This window comes from Desmodus rotundus, chromosome 1 (genome assembly GCF_022682495.2).
Source record: "Desmodus rotundus isolate HL8 chromosome 1, HLdesRot8A.1, whole genome shotgun sequence".
Taxonomy (NCBI): domain Eukaryota; kingdom Metazoa; phylum Chordata; class Mammalia; order Chiroptera; family Phyllostomidae; genus Desmodus; species Desmodus rotundus.
The window spans coordinates 190,522,623-190,537,697 of NC_071387.1; the positions used below are offsets into that span (position 1 = coordinate 190,522,623).

At 36.1% G+C, this 15,075-nt stretch overlaps 1 protein-coding gene across 4 annotated transcripts in view; it reads right to left on the minus strand.

Moving 5' to 3' along the window:
• Positions 1 to 15,075, minus strand: part of LOC112321026 (cadherin-18) — a 591,686-nt gene that overhangs the window by 103,078 nt on the left and 473,533 nt on the right. The window lies entirely within an intron of this gene.

Genomic DNA, 15,075 nt, shown 5'->3' on the forward strand with positions numbered 1-15,075 from the left:
TATATATAGCAGATTAGGTGGCATTAATTGCTGGGGAGAAGGAAGAAGCATTTGGTTTGGGCTTACAATTTAACTAGGAATGCAATAGTGGTGTGCTCGTGAAGTTAGCTAGTAAAACTCACACAAGTCTATTGTTAAAATTTCAAATATTTAGAGAGCTGGTTTGTAAATATGGCCATTTCTAAAAATTTTATTATAAATTTATACCATTTGACATCATATTTTAAAAGATAACAAATATTGAAAACCCATCACGTTCTAATTAAATTACTGTATTTTACTATTATCTGTGCTCTTAATATTATTTATTTTATCTCCATGGTAGAAATGTCATAGAATGATGGGCTACTGCTCATTCTCCTCAACTCCACACTTGGTGGTGCCATCTCGGTGAGGTGAAATAATTGGTATTGGGGTATTTTTACCATGGAAGTCAGTAAACAATGCTAAATCAAAGCTTAATTGACTAATTTCATTATTTTATAGACTTACAAAAATAAAGGAGAAAGCATAAATAAAGCATATTAAAATAAATTAGCTATTTCATTGGGAATAACACAAAAAGTTATAAAAAGTTAGTACTCTTAGAACTAATAAAAACTATTTTTCAAAATAGCAGAAACAAAGGTGGCTCATATAGATGATGAAAAAGTGAAGTTTGTATTCAAGATCTATCTGGAAAAAGTCCAATTATTTTTAATATAATTAGAATGGTTTGCACAATATCAATGTAACCAGGCAGCCAAGGAGAGTGGACTGGAATGGTCAAGAATGTACAATGACAACTTCACTGTACTGGTCATTGGGGGTGGTAGATGCCCTTGAGTGACCATGTATACTGTGTGGCCATCACATTCAAAATGACTGAAGACGTAGAGCAATGAATTGCATCACATTTTGCATTAAGCTTGAACATTCCTTTGGGAGAACTATTCAGATGATTCAGAAGGCCACAGCTATGGGCGACTGATGATTGGCAGCTTCATCACGACAACATGCCCGCTCAGGCATTATGTCTTGTGCAGAGATGTTTTGCAAAACAACAAATCACGCAGGTGACTCAACCCCCTACAGCCCAGATTTGGTGCCCTGTGACTTCTGGCTGTTCCCAAAACTTAAATCATCTTTGACCGGGAAGAGATTTAAGACCATCGATGAGATTCAGGAAAATATTATGGGGCAGCTGATGGTGATTGGGAGAACTGTGTGAGTCCCCAGTGTGCCTACTTTGAAGGCAACTGAGGCATCATTGTCCTATGTACAATGTTTCTTGCATCTTTAATAAATGTCTCTATTTGTCATATTACATTGCTGGATACTTTATGGACAAACCTCACAAATTTCTTTATCTACATGTTAATGTAAACAAAAATATCAACAAACACCCAAACCAGAATTAAACTTGTTTGTCAATAACTCCAGCAACTTCTTTGCTGATTCAAATAGTAATCAAATAGTTATTTGCAGTAGGATTTTGTCAATATCCATTGTATTTCAACAATAGGTTGCATGTGGATGCAAGAGTTTGGCAAAAATCAATGCAAGCATTCTATAAGAATCAATAAGCTAGGTGGACTTTGCAATAAAGAGTAATGCATATTTTATAATTGTTAAAATTGGGTCTCACTTATCTTTTATATCAGGAAAATTTATAATATGCATACTTACACGGGTGGGCAAAAGTAGGTTTTACTGTTTTTATGGCAAATAATATAATAATTAATAAATAACATGAAAATAAACTGTTTCACATACTCAAAACCGTAAACCTCCTTTTGCCCCTTCTATACTTACACAGTAGCATGTGCATTTCTTAAATATTTATGGATATGACACTGACTACTAAGGATAAATAGACTGAAAGAGGTGAGAGAAAAATGTTCCAGCCAAAAAAAAAAAAATGAGTGGTAAATGCAAATGCTTTAATGTGAAGGCTTTGTAGCTTGTTTGAGAAAATTTTTTGAGGTCAGAATCTCTAAAAGCAAAAAGAACAAGAAGTGAAGATCAGAACAGAGTGGCATGTTGGGCCAGATTATTTACAAGATCTAAATTGTTGTAATGCTTTTGACTTTAACCATAAATGAGATGGAAAGCCATTGCTAGGTTTTCAAAACAAAAGAACGACGTGGCCTTTTATGTTTTAACATGATTGTTTTAGCTGCCATTTTGGGAACAGACTGTGTGGGACAAGGGAAGAAATAAGGAGATAATTTAAGAGATAATCACAGTAAACTTAGTTAAAATAGAAATAAGCAGAAATGGTCAAACACCGGGAATGTCCTGAGGGTAGCACTTGCTGATGGAATAAATGTGAAGTCAGAAAGGAGGACAGAAATAGAGTATGATGCAAAGATTTTGGGCTGAGATAGAGAAGACTGAGAACTGTGTGTGGGAGGTGGTTGGAGTTCAGGAAGTTGATTTTGGACCTGCTCTGTGGTGTGTGTCCTAGATATCCAGGGAGAAACGTTCACTTGGCATACAGGGCATTGGTGTTTAGAGCAGTAGTTCAGGGTAGTGTTGCAAATGTGGTCAGCATTCAGACAATGTCCAAAACCACTAAGCTTGGTGATGTTAGCAAAGGAGTGAGTTTATAGAAAAGGCTCAAACACTGAAAACTGCCACATGTTAACGAATTTGTGAGAAAAGGTGGAAGCAACACGTAATGAGTGATTGTTAATAAACAAAGAAAACCAAGAGGATGTGGTATCCTGGAAAAGTATTTCAAGTAAGAAAAGCTGGTTCAGTGTGACAAATGTTGTTGCTAAATCAAGCATGGTGTCACCTGAAAAGTATACAAAATGAATTGGATTAAGTGATATCATAATGGGAAATGTGCCAAGCACATATACACTTAATGGAAGATATGAAATGAAGAGGAGGAGATTGTGAGGTACTTTGGAGTACCTTTTTAAGGACAAGAGGTCTGATTGAAAGTGATGTATGAGAGAAAACGAGTGATTCAAAGACATTCAGGCATTTGGTTGAGGGACTTGGGTCAATAGGGAACCCCTTTACAATGTAAGATACAGATCAGTGAAGAGAGTGTTAATTCATGGCTATATCGACTTTTATATGCTTAAGAGCTATCTATTTGAAATGGAATGATGGGTAGTTGAACACATAGTATTCAGTAGAAAGGTCTGGGTTGGAGAGTCAGAATAGTGATAGTTATAAAGAGATGGATGGGCCCTGGCTGGTGTGGATCAGTGGACTGAGTGCCAGTCTGCGAACTGAAGTGTGGCCGGTTCTATTCCCAGTTCAGGGCACATGCCTAAGTTGCAGGCCATGTCTGCACTAGGGGGCGTGTGAAAGGCAACCATACATTGATGTTTCTCTCCCTTTCTTTCTCTCTTTCTTCCTCTCTCCCCCCCAAAATAAATAAAGGCTTTGAAAAAAAGATGGATGAATACAAACTCATTCTTGCCCAATTTAATGAAGAAAATATCACTGACTACAATTAATTGCTTTCTATCAAGTCTCCATTCCTCGTATATGATACTAAAACTAGCAATCAAACAATTTTAATTTTAAAAAGGCAAAAATGAGACTTCAGGTCAAGATGGCCATGTAGGTAAATGCAGTACTGGCATCCTCCCACAATATTAAAATTACAACTAAACTACAGAATATCCATCATTCAGAACCCCTGATACCTAGCTGAATAGAACTCCTCCAACTAGGGATTTAATGATGAAGCTACATCAAGAGAGTAGGAAGGGTGGAGATGTGGAATTGGTTGGTGCCATGTACATATGTGGTGGATAAAGATTGAAGGAGATATCTCTACTGGAGTTCCCCTTTTAGGAGCAAGGAGTCCCAGCCCCATAGCCCAGGATGCCAATGTTGGGAAAAGAAATTCCCTTAACTTCTTGCTGGAAAAAACCCCAGTAGGATTTGAGGCTGAGTGAAATGGAGGGTTTCTAGAGTCCCAGACATTTCCTTTTAAAGGGTCCACACATGAACTTACTTTGACTCACTCTTTCTGAGATCTAGTCCTGTGATAACAGCTCACAAGGCACCAGAAACATAAGGAGAAAAAGTGAAGTGTCTAGCATCAGTTGAGAGGAGGCTTTCTACCAGACAACAGTGTTGGCAAAGGCTATTTTTCCTTTGATGAGCCCTCCTCCCACAAAGCCAGAAGGCAGGTGCCTTTTCTAAGTCTCTATCAGTCTGAATGTCACTGTTTTCCTTGCCCTGGTGATTCCCTGAGACCCTGACCTACCAAACTTGTAGGCCCACCCAAGCTGTTGCCAGCATGTTTTTTATAGGAATGGCCTGTCTTGGCTCATGTTTCAGACTTTCTTAAAATCACTCAGACAAGCAGCATCTGGCCTCATTGTGCCCTGTACCTCTTGCTAGGAGTTCCCTTGCCTGGCCCCAGCAGCAGCTGGCTGTTGTCCACAGATTTGCCTCTCCTGGGCACCTCCAAGCCCAGCACAAATACCAGCCAGCTGCACATCATTTTTTTTAGCTCAAGACAGATGGTCCTGGGCAGAACGCATGAAGTAGCTGACCTTAGTCTGCACCTCCCTGGGGGCCCCAGAGCCAGTACGTCAGTGCATAGCTTCAGACCACGTTGAAAAACTACCCAATCACCTCCACAGCAACACAGTCAGGGAACACTAGAGCCCTGCTAAAGTAAGTTCTGCTCCGTGGGGTTGGCCGCTGCACAGTTCATCCTCCATGGTGGTTGGTGGTAGGTATCCACAGCCAGTCCTTGCAGGTGATTGGATTGAGGGTTAATCTCATTGATGAACAAACAGAAATCAAGGCTCAAATACAACAGGAGGGTGTGCACTGCCCACATGTGGGGAGGAGCGCAACTGGAGTGCCCAGCTTGGGTGATAAGGGAGGCTATGCCACTGGACCCTACAGGACACCTACTGTATTAGACCACTGTGCCATGCTTAGGAAACATAGCAGCTCTACATAATATATAGAAACAAACACAGAGAGGCTTCCAAAATGAGGAGACAAAGAAACAAGTCCCAAATGAAAGAACAAGAAAAACTTCATAAAAAGAACCAAACAGAATGGAAACAAGCAATATCTTAGATTCAGGGTTTAAAACACTGGTTACAAGGATGCTCAATGAACTTAAGGGAAAAGTAGGTGACTTCAGAGAGAACTTTAACAGCATAAAAAAGGGTATGGGAACAATTAAAAAGAAACAGTCAGAAATGAAAGATACACTAACTAAAATGAATAATTTACAGCGAATCAGCAGATAAAGCCAAGAATCAAATCAGTGACTTGGAATATAAGGGAGCAAAAACTACCTAATCAGAACAGAAAAGAAAAATCCAGAATTTGAGGATAGTGTAAGGAGCCTCTGGAACATCTTCAAGTGTACCAGCATTCATGCCATGGGGTGCCAGAAGGTAAAGAGGGGAAGAAATTGAAAACCTATTTGAAAAAATAATGACAGAAAACTTCCCTAAATTGGGGGAGGAAATAGGCATACAAGTCCAGGAACCCAAGGAGGCTCACACCAAGACAAATCATAACTGAAATACAAAACGTTAAAGACAAAGGAAGAATGTTAAAATCAGCAAGAGAAAAGTAGTTGCCTATAAGGGAGCTTCCATAAGACTTTCAGCTGATTTCTCAACAGAAACTTTGCAGGTCAGAAGGGATTGGAAAGAGATATTCAAAGTGAGGAAAATCAAAGACCTACAACCAAGATTACCCTGCTCAGCAAAGCTATCATTTAGAATAAAAGGACACATAAAAAACTTCCCAGATGAGAAAAAGCTAAGGGAGTTCATCACAACCAAACTAGTATTACATGAAATGTTAAAGGATTTACTTTAATAAGAAGAAAGAAAAAGACTAAAAAATATGAGAAAAATGGCAATAAATACATGTCTATCAACAAATGAATCTAAAAAAAATAAACAGGAAGCAGAACAAAAACAGACTGAAAGAGAAGACTTTGATGTTTGCCAATTATGAATGGGGGTCAGGGGATGGGTAAAAATGGTGAAGGAATTAAGTACAAGTTGACTGATACAGTATAGTCATGGGGATGTAAAGTACAGCACAGGGAATATAGACAACAATATTCTACTAATTGTGCATGGTGTCAGAAGCTTATTACATTTATTGGGTTGATCACTTACTAGGTTAAATAAAGTCTAATCACTGGGGTGTACACCTGATATTAATATAATACCGAAGGTCAAATTAACTGAAAAATTAAAAATGATTTAAATTTTAAAAGAATACATTTAAAAGCTTATTTTTCTAATCTAAAAATAGGTTACAATATCTTTAGATTGCCTATAACACTTGACTAACCCATAGATAAAAAATGAACTAAGCTAATGTCTATAATGGAAAATAAAAATCAAGCAAATTAAAAAAAAAGATTAAATTAAAAAGTAAGATAAAATCGATGGATCTGGTTTTAATGACTACACACACAAAAAAAGACTCTTTTGACTGAATTTAATATTACCTCTTTTCTTCTATAAATATGACTGTTGGAAGGACAGAATTAGTTGAATTATTCCTTTATGTTAGCAACGTTAATTAAAATTTAATCAGAAAGTACAAAAACAACTTGACTACACTGATTTTTCAGGTTCTTAGGTTTGAAGAATTGTTTTTACACAATATAGGAATAATTTAGAGATAGTGAGAAAGGTAGACAAGTAGAGAAAAAATTCTAATTTGAGATGGATGCAGATTTTCTTTTAATGTCTTTATTTTTTTATTTAAACTGTCCATCCAAGTCCCGCTTCTGCCACTTATTTATCAATGTGGCCCTTTGCCAAGATGTATCCTATGAGATACCTACCAACTGAAAATACTATCATTAATATATAATAAATATAATATAATAAATATAATATATAAACTCTGCCCTATTTTAGCTTTGTATTTTTAATGCTATTTCTACATTCCTAGAAGTAGCATACGGGATTAGCAGGAATCCATTTTTTGTTTGTTTGTTTGTTTTATTTCTACACATATGAATGCTTGTGTTTTGTAAGGTGAACTGTGATCTTGGAATTGGGGAGTGGTTGCTTTCTAATTCTCATATCAAGTTTTTCTTCACCTGCTTCTTTGCCATTCAATACTTTTTTCATTTTATTTCATAGTAGAGGGATCAGGCAGTATCAGAACTATGCACCTAATATGCCATTCTATGAAGTATGCAAAAATGTGTGTGTGTGTGTATAGCTGCAATATATAAATTGCATTCATGAATGTGTTGCAGACTGAGTATAAAGTTCTGGCTCCCTGGCAATATTTAAGAATGTTTTGTATAGAAAATTTTAAGTTTCAAAAGTGAGTTATATTAGAGAACAAGAGAATAATCAGACCAGAGTATGGAACAAGGATTGAACTAAGAGTGAAATTGCTCTGACAAATAATGGCTCAGGAAGAAAGACTAAATGAGGCATTGGTTTAGTTATTTAGCAGTGTTTTCTATTAAAATAAACCTCAAAATCATACAGCTTTTGATGATTTAGCACCTTTCACTGCCTATTTTAATGCTTCTCACTCTTAGATTTCAGGGGAACCTATAAATGTCTTTCTATAGATTCAAGCATCGTTTATCAAAGTTACTGCCTGAGCTCACTAAGCAAGAGTTTAAGTATCTTGCACTGTGGTATTTCCCTTTCAGAAATTCAGAAATGCTACAAAAAATTAACTAAGGAGAGAACATCATTGTTAGTATGGATAACTTGAAATATTTCATACACATGGTAAATCAAGAAGGTGTATCAAATGGGGTTTTTACATTTCACGTATTTATCTATCTATCAAGTACTTAATTTTTATTGTATGTTTTCTCATCACCATTTGTCCCCCCTATTACATTGTCCACCTCCAACCACCTCCCTCCCCACCCCACACATATTCCCAATTAATTCGGAGGAAGAAGCACATTATATATGAATATAACTCTTTTCAAACTTACTTCTTTGTTATGTCATTTGAGATCCAAATTGATTCTCAATTTCTAAGCTTTTTCTTTGCCTTGTAACAAATTTGTTTACTCAGGTTCTTGATATATATATATATATATATATATATATATATATATATATATATACTGTTTAATCTCTCCTTTGTAATAATTTTGGCAACCAACCATTTTTTAAGCTCTGAAGCTATTTTCAAATTATAGGCTGGCTCAAATAAGTATACGATATGCCACAAAACATTCAGAAATTTGTTGAAGAGTATGAAGTGTGTTTAAGAAACTTATATTTTATTTATAGAAATTAAAGATAATATTGCCCTTTTTAAATACTGAAGAGAAATAGAAAACTACCATTCCATATTATAATTAAAATCATTCAGAAGTAGTACCATATGAATTAATATAATTACCTAACTTAAAAATATCTCTGATTATCCTTTAGTATTTTAAAGCCTTCACTCTTTTTTTAAAAAAACTCCATTTTTTAGTCATTACTTGCAAGCATTAGTATTTGGGATTTTCATGTAGCTACACTTGCACAAAGTATAACACACTTTGCAAAAATATACACACTTTGTCTGTTCGCTGGCTGAGGGCCCAGGGCTCTAGGCCAGGTGCCTACCTGTAAATCCTGGTTCCACACTTCTTTTCCTAAATTTCCTCATCTCTAAAATGGAACACCGATAATACATACTTTATTCGATCTACGTGAAATTACACTAGTTAATTCTTGAAAACACTTACGCAGTGCATGCCACACATTAAATGCTCGATATAATTATCATCTGCTATGAAAAAGTGTATTTCTGTTTTTCAGTTTTGTTCAAAATGGACATTTTTCTTTCCACAAAGCAAGTACTCAAGTCGGAAACTTCGCAATCCCTGCCCTGTCCTCTTGTTTGTACTTTTCTCCTCATGAATTTAGAATGGAGATCTATTTGTTCTGTTTGCCTCAGCATTGGCGATATCTCAAACTGTAATTCTAGAGGTTTGCTTTTTTTGTTTGTTTCAGTTACAGTTAGAGGTACATTTCTAACACTGAACTTTTCTTATCCAAACGTACAATTAGTTTTCCTTCATTCTTTCTGATTTTCTTCTTGTTGATTCTAAAACCTTTGTGCCACCCCCATATCCTTGATTAGAGTTCCCTGCAATCTCAATTATATTAGCAAATCTTTATTTTATCCTATCATATTTCCCAAATATCTGTAGGTATATGTGTATATATTTACATAATTCAGAATACCTTCTATGCGTCAATTTCACATAATCACCTTGTGATCCAGGTTTTTAATTATCAAAACATGGGTTTAAAAACACTTAAAAGTCCATGGTTTTCACTATTTAGCCTCTTTAAATCAGCGCCAGGGTTTAGGTGAAGATGATGAACTTATTGTCAGCATCCAGCCCTTCCTGTGTTCTGTCGGTGTGTGCCCTCCTTTGAAGCTCTGCTCCCCTGCCTTTGGATGCATTCTCCAATTGGCCCCAGCGGGCTGAGCCACTGCTCTGACTGTTTGGAGGCTGCTAAGCAGAGAGCACAGAGAGCACAGTGCAGTATCATAAGTAGTGGCCAGTGTAGTGTCTCCATTCACACTACACTAACTGGCCTCCAGTGGGCTAAACTCTTTTCACTGTAAATAAAATGAATAATAAAATTACTGTATACTCTGATCCCTGTGTCACTTCTTTAAAATGTATTTATTATATATTGCCTTCTGATTTTACATTGTAACACTGGCTTCAAACCAAATTAATAAGAAACAGAGAGTCCAGTCTCTATATGCCAACAAATATTAAACTATGGTAGCATGTTGTACCCTGACCAGGGATCAAACCTGCAAATTTTTGGTCACAGGACAATGCTCCAACCAACTGAGTCACACCGGCCAGGGCCAGTGGTATTTTGATTGTTTAAACACTGTATAACATATTAGAAATCACCACGTAATTCAATTACTTTATTTAATGGAGTAATTAATTCCGGAAACATTGATTCCATTGTCATGTGTTAAGTGCCCAGGATATAAAAAGTACAGAAAACAGCCCCAAAACAAATATGCTCACAGATTAAAGAGCATGATTTTTTTAAACATTACATAACTAGGTTAGTTCAATCCAGATTATTTCAGACTTTTCTTTTTAAGAGAATGAGGCATTGGGGTATAAGATATTTCTAATTACCATTTCAATTGTTTTCTGGCTACCCAATCATGTAGACCCTGGTAAAAATGAGTGAGATGGCCCAGTGTATAATAATAATGGTCTAGTAATACTTGTACTTTGGAAACACTGGTTAAATTGAAGACCAATTCCTTTTCCCTGTAGTATTCTTGTAATTGCATGTAGGGATTTACCATAAGTTAAGGAAAAGCTACTATTTTTCTCATTTAATATCATAATAAGTTATTTTTGAGAATTATTTATATTATGTGAAACAAAAAGCTAATAAATAACTATAATTTAGTACATAACAATATTTTTATTTAATAAAGCAAGAGGATGTTTTCTTTCCATTTCCACACTAAAAATCAAGGCCACAATCAAAATCGTGTATCAATTAATAAGGTGGGTTCTGCAGACAGACTGATGAGGGCAAAATCTTATTCTTACTCATTAACACTGTGGGAGCAAGGAAATTAGTGTTCTATGTCTCAGTTTCCTCCTTTAGAAAATGTGGGTCATGAGTTCCCATCTTGCCATTAGGCTATTGGAATGATTAAATGAAACAGCATGAGCAAAACACTTAGAAACTGCCTAGAAAAGCGCAGACAACATAACCAGCTTTGTGGGGATATTCTCCCCAAACAAAGAAGATGCTTGGATGAACACTATAAAAAATTCAGATCCAGTCTGGAAGGCCAAAAGAAGTGAGAGATGATAGCTTTGTAAACCATTGGTAATGAAGTCCTTCATCTTTGGAGATGCATTTGATGGTTGGAAATATATGAAGGAATTGGAAGATAAATGAAATTATGAAATAATTAAGGTAAATGATTATGATGTGTTTGGACAAAAGAGAGTAGAAAGCAGATCATATAGACTGTATGTATGTATATATGTTTGTATGTATGGTGCGTGTGTACATCCACCACCTATCTATCATCTATTTTACTTTTTTGGGGTTTGCATGTTTCTATGATTTTGAAAGGGGAGGTTAAAAGATAGGTTTAACAAGTTTAAAATGATTGTACAGAATATAATTCTCCAATGAAACTGCCTTGAAGAATTATAATTATTTCTTATGTGCTTTGGTAGAGGAAAAATAGACATTTCCATTAACTTTTAGTCAAAATGTATATTTATTATAGGTGCTGTCAGCAAAGGAAAGTGTTCTGAAGGTAAAGAGGATTTTTTCTCTTAGTAGAGTGCTAATGAATTGTGAAATATAACCCATAAAACCACTATTTGCTGAAATAGATCTGATTCAATCGGTGATTTTCAATTGCCAAGTTACAAAGGCATCCCTGATTTTTGTATAGTCTGATTCATTTAGGGAATAAACACTACATAAAAGGCTTAAAAGCTGTGGGTTTATGAGTTCATCCAGTCCTAGAACTTAATTAATAAATATCAATCACCTCCCTTTTTAATGGTTCAAGAAATATGCATAAAATTTTTCCAAAGATGCCTAACATCTTTTTATTCAGTGATCTTGTGGTGAAAGTTTTATTTCCTATGTTTTGTAAATGTTCACTTCACATGCTGTGCCTGTGGATTTAAGGATATTTATTTACAATTTAAATGTTAATTATTTACCTTTAAAAAGTTTGACTAGCAATTTTCATATGCACTGTTACTTCTAATCTCCCAGGTGTGTTAGCAATATAAATTACGTTCAACCTATTTTTGTTCATAAAAATAAAATATCATACAAAATTGTGGAATTCTTATAGGTACTAAAAATAGCAGCTCTATGCATTATGTCTTTTATCTTTTGACAAAATTTTCTCATGCTATGTTCATAGTTACTCACAAGGTAGTAAAACATAACATTCAGGTAGCAAGAAAAGAAAAAAAAGCTGAAATCATGATGACGTATAGTCTTAGCAGCTTGCCTACTACTGGCATGTCACTAACATTAGTTTTATCTTTAAGTTATTTATATAAGTATGGATTTGCATTTTATAAGCAATGCGATTTTCTTTCAGCCAGAAATTATGAAACAAAAAACACCTCCTCTCAAGCAACACTGAGAAAAAATACTGAGTAATAACCATCTGTACCTCTTCTCTTAATAGAGTTCTGCTCCTCTGGGGAAAATAAGTGGAACATTTGGAAGTCTTCAAATTGCAGGTAGATTGTTTTTCTTCCTGTTTTGATATGACATACTAATATCACTGCGATACACCAACTTACACACTTTATTTAATACCAAAACTTGTCTTGGACTAGTTCCCACACACCTGACCGCTATAACTTATTTTAATTGTTCTTGTTATTCCATAGCAATTACTGCCTGCTAACATTTATGTAATTTTATTTTTATTATATTTTTATTGCATATTGTCTTTCTTCTCTTTGCCATCCCAAACAAATAAAATATAAGTCAGGTGGTCATGGATGTGGGTTTGTTTTGTTTTCTGGCATATGTGTCTTCCACACACCTCAGACAAATGCTTGACATATAACAGGTTGTCAGTAAATACCTGTTAAATAAAAGAATAACTGAATAAATGACAAGGTAGTCATTAACACTGCATATGGCTTAACCACCAAAGCATTATAGTTTCCCACAGAGTTCTTAGACCTTTGAGACTTGCAGCATGGCCGCTTGGACCGCCGGCATCAGCCCCTCCTAGGAACTGGCTAAAAATGCAGACCCAAACCTGCCAAACCTGAATCTACATTTTTATTTTCATAAAACCCTCCTACATCACATCTAATAGAAACTACAATTTCTCCTAGATTCAGCACATACAGGTGATTGGTTAGTTTTTCCTCTTTTGCCGTCTTTACAGGAAGAAATGCCTCCCCATCCTCTCTCCCATCAGGACTACAGCAAGTGGATAAGTGCATGGAGATCAAGCATTTTAGTGCATTTAAGTACTGACTATATATTTTTCATGAACTATGCAAGTTAAAACAGTGCTTGACTGATAAAAGACAATTGATCAAGTTATACACAGCTTCTTTATTTAGGTCCCAATTTTATTTTGAGGAAGTGATTACTATGTGTGTAAAAAGATAAAAGTGAAGAAACCACTTACTTAGTACCCAGATCAATTGACCGGAGAAATGTGCTAATGGGGAGCAATCTGCTCAACACTGTAAAAGCGCCATCAAGAGACATGAGCTTCTAGTGATCAATCTTTAACGCGGTTAGAAAACCAAATGATAGGAAAATTCTTAGGGATGAAGTATAAAATTTCTCCTAATAATGTGGTATGTGTCACAGGAAACACATAAACAAAATCTGTTCCTTGGGCTGTGTATATAAATAATGCCAAATCACTCTAGAAGCCAAATCATGTCTAGAAGCCTAGAGCTCACGAAGCAGCAATAATCAGAAAGCAGATGACTATTGGGATTACTGTTCCCTCTCCCTGGACAGTGGAGTTCAAGGTTCTTCTCTTCTCTGACATTGTGGGCAATAGCTAGGAAGAAGTTTTGATATATCGATCCCATGAAAGTTGTGATTAACCAGATACTGAAATGCAGATCATCTGGATGTGTTATTCAAAATTTAGGAAAAAAAAAAGAAAAAAGAACAGGAAAAAATGAACGAGATGTCTGTTTTCTTTGTTGGGATTTGCTACAGCCCCAATAACATCTTGGCTGTTCTAAGTCTGCTGAAATAGAAAAGCCAGATTACATCAAACCAGCTTTCAATTTCTGATCTTGGTAGGGGATTTCAGCAGGTTTTAGATAAGTAGTGTGCAGTCCCAAGGAGAAGTCACGCATACTCCTGAGATAATTCCAGGATGGCTTTCCACGCCTCCTCAGAGCTTATTTTGTAGAATGAGAGTGCTGAGGCGTGCATCATACTCTTCCACTTAATCTTTTGTGAATTTGGTTAAATTACTTACGTACCTGTCCTTCAGTTTCTGATCTGTAAAATAAAATAACAGCAGTGCCTTCTTCACAGTATTATTGAGAGGATAAAATTAAATGAAACCTAGAAAATCCTTAAAACAGTGCTTGCATGTGTAACTACTCATAAATGCCCCCTGCTATTACTTTTGTATTGAAAAACAGAAGCAATATTTTATATGAAGACAAATAAGCAGTGTATGAGACAAAAGCTGACTGTTTGAATGTTACAGAGACTGGTTAGTAAAGACCTTTGTGAAAGGTGATCAGTGATGTATGAAAGAAGGGAGGGAATGATCCCTGGGCTTGTCTAAAGATGTCTTTTTTTTAAATTGTTCAATTACAATTGTCTACATTTCCCCCCACCCCAGCCAAGTCCCCTTCCCTCCCTTGCTTCCACCCTCCCCCTTGTTTTGTGTGTGTGTATGTTTTAGGGTTTTCAGGAACTACTATAAAGGACACATGGACACAAACACAAGATGAGTCTTACAGGCAGAAGTGAAAGTAAATGCAAAACACCCAAAGCTAGAGAAAGCTGACATATTCCAAGAACTTTATGAGTCAATGTGGCTGGACAGGAGTGTATACAGGTAAAATAAAATGAGAATGAAGGGATAGAGCGGACTAACTCTTGGAAGGCACAGCAGGCTCTTAGAGAAGAATTGGCTCTCATTTTGTGGCAAGCATTGGGTAGTTGCTGGTGGAGAAAGTAGAAAAGGCTCTAACCTGTATAGGCTGAATTCTGACTTAACCTGTTACACATAGTACACATCCATGGATGCAGGTCAGTTGCAGCTCTAGTCCATGTCCCTTCATTCTGGAACCCACATGGAAAGACCATGCCCCGAGGCAGAGGGGAAGAAGGAGAGAAGTGCTTCTGTTGGGAACTGGCCCATATCATGCCATTTACATCTAAGCTTCTTGATACGGTCAGGGTGTGCATACTGTTTCTCCTGAGAATCTCAATTTAACAGAGGTGGAAGCATGTATACCTTAGAAAAAAGAAGGATCAGACAAGTATAAGCAACAACACTATCTATTAAAGTGAACATGATTGTGTGAGTTTTGAAATGAGCATTTGTTGTTTTGTGGGGATATGCAGCACA